The sequence below is a fragment of the Myotis brandtii genome, unplaced genomic scaffold (assembly GCF_000412655.1).
Source record: "Myotis brandtii unplaced genomic scaffold, ASM41265v1 scaffold250, whole genome shotgun sequence".
Lineage (NCBI taxonomy): Eukaryota > Metazoa > Chordata > Mammalia > Chiroptera > Vespertilionidae > Myotis > Myotis brandtii.
In genome coordinates, this window is record NW_005359478.1 from 3741426 (window position 1) to 3748703 (window position 7278).

General features: G+C 40.3%; 1 long non-coding RNA gene across 1 annotated transcript in view; it reads right to left on the minus strand.

Moving 5' to 3' along the window:
• LOC106726330 overlaps positions 1–7278 on the minus strand; it is a 194482-nt gene that overhangs the window by 64255 nt on the left and 122949 nt on the right. The gene's annotated exons all lie outside the window — the stretch shown is intronic.

A 7278-nucleotide genomic window follows, 5' to 3' on the forward strand; every position in this document is an offset into this window, starting at 1 on the left:
CTGCTATTCTAACGACAGGTTACTGAAATACACTGTGCAATTCCCTTCCATCCCATCCATACCATGTATTATGGGTTGACTCATGTTCCCTGAAAAGATGTTGAAGTCCTAATCTTCAGTGCCTATGAGTGTGACATTATTTGGAAATAGGATCTTTGCAAATGATCAAGTTAAGATGAGGTCATTACAGTTGGCCCTAATTCAATATGACCATGTCCTTAGGAAAAGATGGAGTTTGGAAGCAGAGACGCATACAAGGAGAAGCCTTATACAAATGAAGGTAGAGATTTGGGAGGATACAATCACAAGCCAAGGGATGCTAAAGATTTCCAGCCAACCACTAGAAGCTTGGAGACAGGTATGGAACAAATTTTTCCTCATGGGCCTCAGAAGGAACCAACCCTGCTGACACTTTGATTTTGGACTTCTGGTCTCCAGAACTGTGAGACAAGAAATTTCTTCTGTTTAAGCCACCTAGTTTGTTGTACAGCACCCTAGAAAACTAATACACCATGCAAATAATGTTACTTAAAAATTCCTAGAGTTATATTAATTTGAGTATTGCACCTGATAACTATTGGGACCCTGACTGATAAAAATGCCACTCTATCAGGACATAAATTAGTGGAATAATGTCTAGCTAATAGAAGAATTTGAGCAGGTATATCCAGTTAAGAGCTACTTGTGAGCTTTGCTTGAAAATCTCTCATGTAAGATAGTACAAGGCATCTGAATGGAAGCCAACATTTGTATGACACATTTGTAGAGCAAAGCTAATTAATGCGTTCCTATTGAGCTATGCAATGATTGAGTTCCATCTCCAAATGTGCATTGGCTCTAGAAGATATTTAGTAGGAACAAAAAAATCTGTAACCTGCTAAGAATAAAAATACAACAGGGGACAAAGAGTTATGGGTTAGGGGCTCTCAGAGAAGGTGACAATGGAACAGAGATGTAAATGAAGCAAGAGTGTAAGCCAAGTGGAAATGTAGGGAAGAGTGTCCTGGGCAGAGGGAACAGTCAATTCAAAGGCTTTGAGACTGGATTGTGCTTGTGTTTTAGAAACAGAGCTTAAGCCAGCATGGCTGAAGCCGATTGGAGCAGAACTGGTAAAAAGGAGATCAGAGAAGTGATTGTCTCCTTTTCTGTCTAATTGGGATATTTTAGCTTTTTCTACAGCATTGTTCTGAGTGCCTAAAGTTTAAGAACAGTGTTTGCAAAGTGACCAATAGAATGTTTCTCACATAATAAGTACTGATGGTACTGATGTAGGGTAAGGATCACAAACTGTTTCCACATTTTCTCCGGACTCCCTTTCCATTCTTGCAATAGCCCCAGCAAAAATTCACGTAATCCAAAAAACTAAGAAATATTTTAAGTCCCAGTCTGATTTCTAATCAAGAGAATTTTCTTGGCTCTGGTAGAGGTGATTTCCTTTAGTACCAAATTAGTTTCCAGCCCGTCTTGTTTATTCCATTTTGATTTGTGTGGCCATGCACTCTCTCCCTAGCCTTCCATTATTTCTCTGGATCCATACTTTGGCTTGGGCAGTCCTAACCACTATAACAGAAAGCGCTAACTCAAATTTTAAAGAAGTTTTTGCCTCATAGAAAGTAATAAAAGTATTAATTTCCTTTTCAGATTATTTAAATGGATCATAAAACAGCCTCATTTACTAAGCTCACCTTTCCTTGTGTCCCAAATAATCAAGAGAGGGTGTATGGTCTGGGGCACTAAAGCATTCATGCACACTGGTGGTCTGAAAGGTTTACTGTCTCTTCCTGGCGTGATTAATTTAAAGCAGGGCAAGGCTGGCCCAACATTATTATTTCATTTTAAGGGCATCTGGAAACCCAGAGTATGAGCCCTTATTTAACTCTGTTGAAGAAAGAGAAGTGCATGTTCATAATTCCTTCCTATTATTAGAGCAATTCTACAATTGCTCCTTACACCCAGAAGGCTAAGCTCATAATGTCACTTTGAACTGGAGACAGGAGGTGCCAGAATCATTAGTGCCTATTGATGAGGCCTGGACTTGGGGAGCAGAGCAAATGGGTTTATTGAAGCATGAAGCTCCTACAATTTGAGGCAAGTAAGCAAAAACTGAGAATATACTTAGAAAGAGAAAATAAAATCCCTAAAAATAACTTTAAAATTTTTGGCCAATACTCCAAACATCACAAAATCAAGAAAAACCACATTTTTTGTTGACTTCCTGACATACCACTGCTTTTTTCCTACATTTTGACTGCATGTGCTTTGCCTTTTCATATTAAAACAATTTTGTAATATTTTCCACAAAGAGAACAGAAAGATATCTGTCTCTCCTTTAGCATAGTTGACTGAAATTTATTTTTTATTATTCATAGTAGATGAATACAATTGTGGCTTAATATACAGACATACTCACTGTTTGTACTACTGTTTCCAGTTAGTGCTCTATAAACACAGGGATTCTGATGATTCTAGTATTCTGTTTCTTACAATCCCCATGAAACAGGAAAAAGAAGGTATCATTTGTTTATAACTATGATGCTGCATTAAGTTCCTGTCAGGAGAGACTGTCCAGCTTGGCCAGGCAGCTATAAAAAGCAGATCATTGATCAGAATCGAAAAGCTTAGACAGCGGAGGACTGCAAGAATTGTCTTCAGACAATTTCACACTTCCTTTCTCTTCCACTCCTCCCAACACTGGGGCTGTAGGACATGCTCACATTCCCACATGACCTCTAGCCCTGCACCTTCATGTAGTGACAGGGAAGAAAGCACAAGTGGTAGTAGGAGCTGGCCTAGAGGCCACTTCTACACCACTATGACCAGCAATAACTTTGTACACATGACAATGACTGTGAACCCCATAATTATAGCCCACTAAACCCAAACGAAATCTATCCCTAACACAATTTCCCCTTGGCAGGATCCCATGCGTGCCCATTGCCTGTCCAACACCACCCCACTGGAGTACAGTTTCATTTCAGTAAAGAGAAAGCTAGCAATATCTTACTGTAAAGCAACTATTTATTTCCAATTATTTGACATGAGATCGTACATACTTTAAGCCCAATTTTTAACTCCCTCTTGGAGCATCCTGTAGTAAAAGCTCTGAAACATTGTGAAAAAAGTTGTCCTTGGAGCCCTTGGCAACCAGAACTTCACTCAATGGGTATGTGCAGTCCTGCTCGGGTGTTACTTAAACCTGGAAACATCTTTTACCTTCAGGTCAAGTGCAGACTTGCCTAAGCAAAGCTGGTGATGTCAAAGCCTGGTTCAAGGCTTAGAAATGTGTGTGGGGAAAGGAAAGAGAGAAGAAAACAAAGGAGAGGTGGGGGAAATAAAGAGAGAAGGGGAACAGGAGGGGAAAACACGCCCAGAGAACAAAAGAGAGCTGTATGTGACTGGAAGGGTAGGGTGGCACCACTCTTCGGTCTCTGTTAGCGCCATCATTACCTAAGTCTATGGAAGGAACTTTCCAAAACACAGAGATGCTTTGTGGGTCTGGCTCTCAGAACTTATGCAACCAATTGTTTTGGGAGCAGCCTGTAAATTTCACAAGAGAGCTGAGTTCTCAAAGATTGACAGTTTGACCAAAAGATCAAAGGTTTGGTGCAGTGGGGCTAATTTTCAGAAAGCCTTCCAAATTGTGAAGATTTTCCTCCTTGTTATGGCAGTTAAGAAATGTGAAAATAGTAATTTGAGGCACTTATAAGCAGCTTTCTTCTTTGTTCACAACGTTCCACAAATGTCAGTCCTCACCAAACCTGTGAAAACAAAGTAGGCAACCAGGATGATTACCCCAAATCACTGATAAAAGGAGAGAGAAATACAGAAATATGCAGCAATTTGTTGGGCTTTCCAGCAAGAGAAAGTTGCAAGGTTGGATTATAGATATTATCGCCTTCAGCTTGACCAAGTTCATAGGCAGTGTTGCTGTGTGTGGGCAGGCAGGAAGGAGGAACTGCATGATTAAGAGTGAGATGAGTAATAGTCAGATGGGGTGGGGAGCAAACTCTTAACAGTTATTTGAGATTCTGAGTGCTCCAGATACCTTTATCAAACCACTAAGAAGATCTCAAAGCTATACATGAGACCTCGGTGAGGGAAGGTGTGATAAACAGAAGCTAATACAGTCTGTTACTAGTGAAACATGAGAAATAGCAGCTCTCTTATTTTTTACTGTTTATTTAATGAATAGGAGGTGATGTAGATAATCCAAATACTGGTTTAGCAATCCCTAATAACCAAGAGATACTTAATATTTATTTGAAAGTTAAAATCTGGAAGCAAAACCCCATTTCCCTCAACATTCTATAAATCACTGTTTTGGCTGCTGAGAAGAACTTGGAGTAGGGGACCCATAGAAACCCTGCAGTTGCACCAAGGCTTTCCAGGTCACTGTTTCTGCAGTTTGGATCAGGCTTCACAACTGAACCTGGGACTTATTAGGCCAGGAAGTCAAGGAGTTAGCATATGTTTTTATTATAGTAAACTTACCTGGATTTAAAAGGCATTAAATATCTCTTGATTTCCCCCCTTCAATTGTACAAGATGTTTTAATTCAATATTGTAACTGAAAACCTTCACTCTGTGCACTGATCACCTGGAGCTCTGTTTTCAACTCTCCCAAGATCCCCCAGTGCAGGCCTTCCTCTATGAGTCCTAAAGGGAGGACCCTTTAAGCCTGTAAAGCTCCATGAGCCCAAGATTTCCTGCACGGAGTGCTTTTGGCCACAGTCATCCAGTTTAGCTCTCTCCATTGTTTAGTTACCCAGACAACAGCCAGGCCTCCTGTGCCTTGTGGATCAAGTCATCATTACCCAAGTTAATGAAAATAAAAATTCTAATTATTTACACGGAATCTATCCTGGTGATATATAGCTCCTTTCCATCATAACTGAAGAAGCTTAACCTTGATATGCAAGGCACATTCTGGGTTTAGATAACAAAAGAGCAGATCAGGACAGGTCAGGTAATAGCCATCTCAATTTCACTCGCAGGGACACTAGCACTATTATCAGCTCCCATGGCAATTAAATTAGATGGTTTTTCCAGAAGGAGTGAGCATTCAGCCATAGTAAACTTACAATTTACAATGGAAGTTTCCAAAAGTGACATGTGTTTCTCCTCACTTACTCCACTCATAATTCCAATTAAGAACATACTGATTAACCCCAGAACATAGTTTCTAGGAGAATCTTCTATTATTATGACTAATTTCATGAACTCAGAGAAAAGGGAGAAGCTTATAATTCATTACGGCAAATTATGCAAAGCTAAACCTCTAACAGGCTGTATCTATAAAAAGAAATGGGATTGTGCAGTATTTATTTTTTTCTGGAAGGGTGGAGCGGGGGAGCTCTGCAGTCAGAGGCTGAATGAGAGAACTGCTTCAGGACTGCCTTGTACACACATCCATTCAAGTAGGAGAAATGCTAAGTATCCGGCTGAATTTTGCCAGTGTATTAAGGCATTTCTTGTAAACACATTTAAGAAGAAAATAGTGGCCACAATTAATCGAAGCACATACATATGAAAGTGATAAAACACAGTAGAATTGCAGAGCCAAGACAAAACAGATGCATGAGAAAAACAAATTCCCCCAAAGGTAAGTTGTACCACAATGTTTACCTACCCCATCTATGCCAGTGCTGCTCTATCTAAGCCATCTTGCTAAAATCCTGACTTCCTCCCATGCACCTGGTCAGGCCACTTTCTCACAGCTACTACGGTGATTAGAAAAACAAATTGGACCATGTTTCTCCTGCTTAAATAAAACTTGTCAAAATTCCCATAGCATTTTGAATAAAATACACATTTCTCTCAGATCTCATTTCTTTTTTTAACGATTTTTAAACTGATTTTTAGAGAGAGAGGAAGGGAGTAGGAGAGAGAGAAATATCAATATGAGAGTGAAACATCGATCAGCTGCCTTCTGCACGCTCCCCACTGGGATTGAGCTTGAAACCTGGGCAAGTGCCCCAATGAGGAATTGAAGTGGCAACCTCTCAGTGCATGGGATGAAGCCCAACCAACTGAGCCACACTGGCCAGGGCCAGATATCATTTCTTATTTCTTTCTCAGTCATTATTCTCCAACATCACTGATCAATGTTCTGTATCTATAAAGTTTTTCTGCCTCAAGGCCTTTGCCTAGAGTTCTCTCTCCCCTAAATTGGACCAGGCTATTTCCTTCTAGCAGTTCAGGGCTCAGTCCCTTTTAGGCATCTCATCAAAAGTAGCTGGTAGATTATTCTTCACCACATTCTCTGGTTTCACTTTCTTCATAAGTCTCTCATTACCTGAAATTATCTTTATTTGTTGACATGTTTACTGCCTTTCTTCCCCACTAGAATGGAAACTCTAAGATCAGAAACCTGTTTGTCTTGTCACTGCTGTATTGGCAACACTTTACATAGATAAAGTAATTGTGCAATCTGGGAAAAAGGACTTACTATTTTGGGGGTAGGATTGTGATCAGGATTGTATGAAGTCAAGGGTGTAGTTTTGGCCAGATAGAATCAGGAATGGCCAAGGGATAGATGGCAAGGTTATGGGCAGTATGATATTGTAGAAAGAGCATGAACTTGGAATCAGACCTGAGCTCAGATCCCAGCCTGCCGCTTACTAGCTGTGTGACCTCGGGCAAGGTGCTTACAACTTTCATGAGGCTCATGTTCCTTATTTATAAGGAATAGAGAGCAAACAGCGTTTATAAATAACTATTCAGTGTTGTAAAGATTAAATGACGTAATATATATGAAGTGACTAGATCTGTGCCTTCCACAGATAGGCTCTTGATAAGTGGTAAGTTATTGTAACAGACATGATTTGTTATCTCCCCAATTGTTGTACTTCCTTAGTGGGGCTGTGATTTTGTTCAGGGCAGTAATGCCTAGGCCCACATGATAAATCATGTTTGATTTAAGCCAATCATGAGTAACCTGGCCCTTTCCCAGCCTCCTTTGCAACTACAGTGGTCATGTAACCCAATTCTGTATGATGAAACTAAGGGGAAGTTGCCTGTGTGTATGTGTATGTGTATGTGTATGTGTATGTAAGGGGGGGGGGGCTTCTATGGATGTTTCTGCTTGACTGATACAAGAACAGACATCAGTGGTCTGTAGATTATCCTCTTCTTTCTGCCAGGGATGTAGAAGTGATGGCTTATGGTGAAGCAACCATCCTACAATCTTGAGAAGAAGCCTTGCCATTTTTGAGCCACTGAACCAACACCAGGCACCACTTATGTGCAGACATTTTGTTGTCTGAAAACAATAATCCC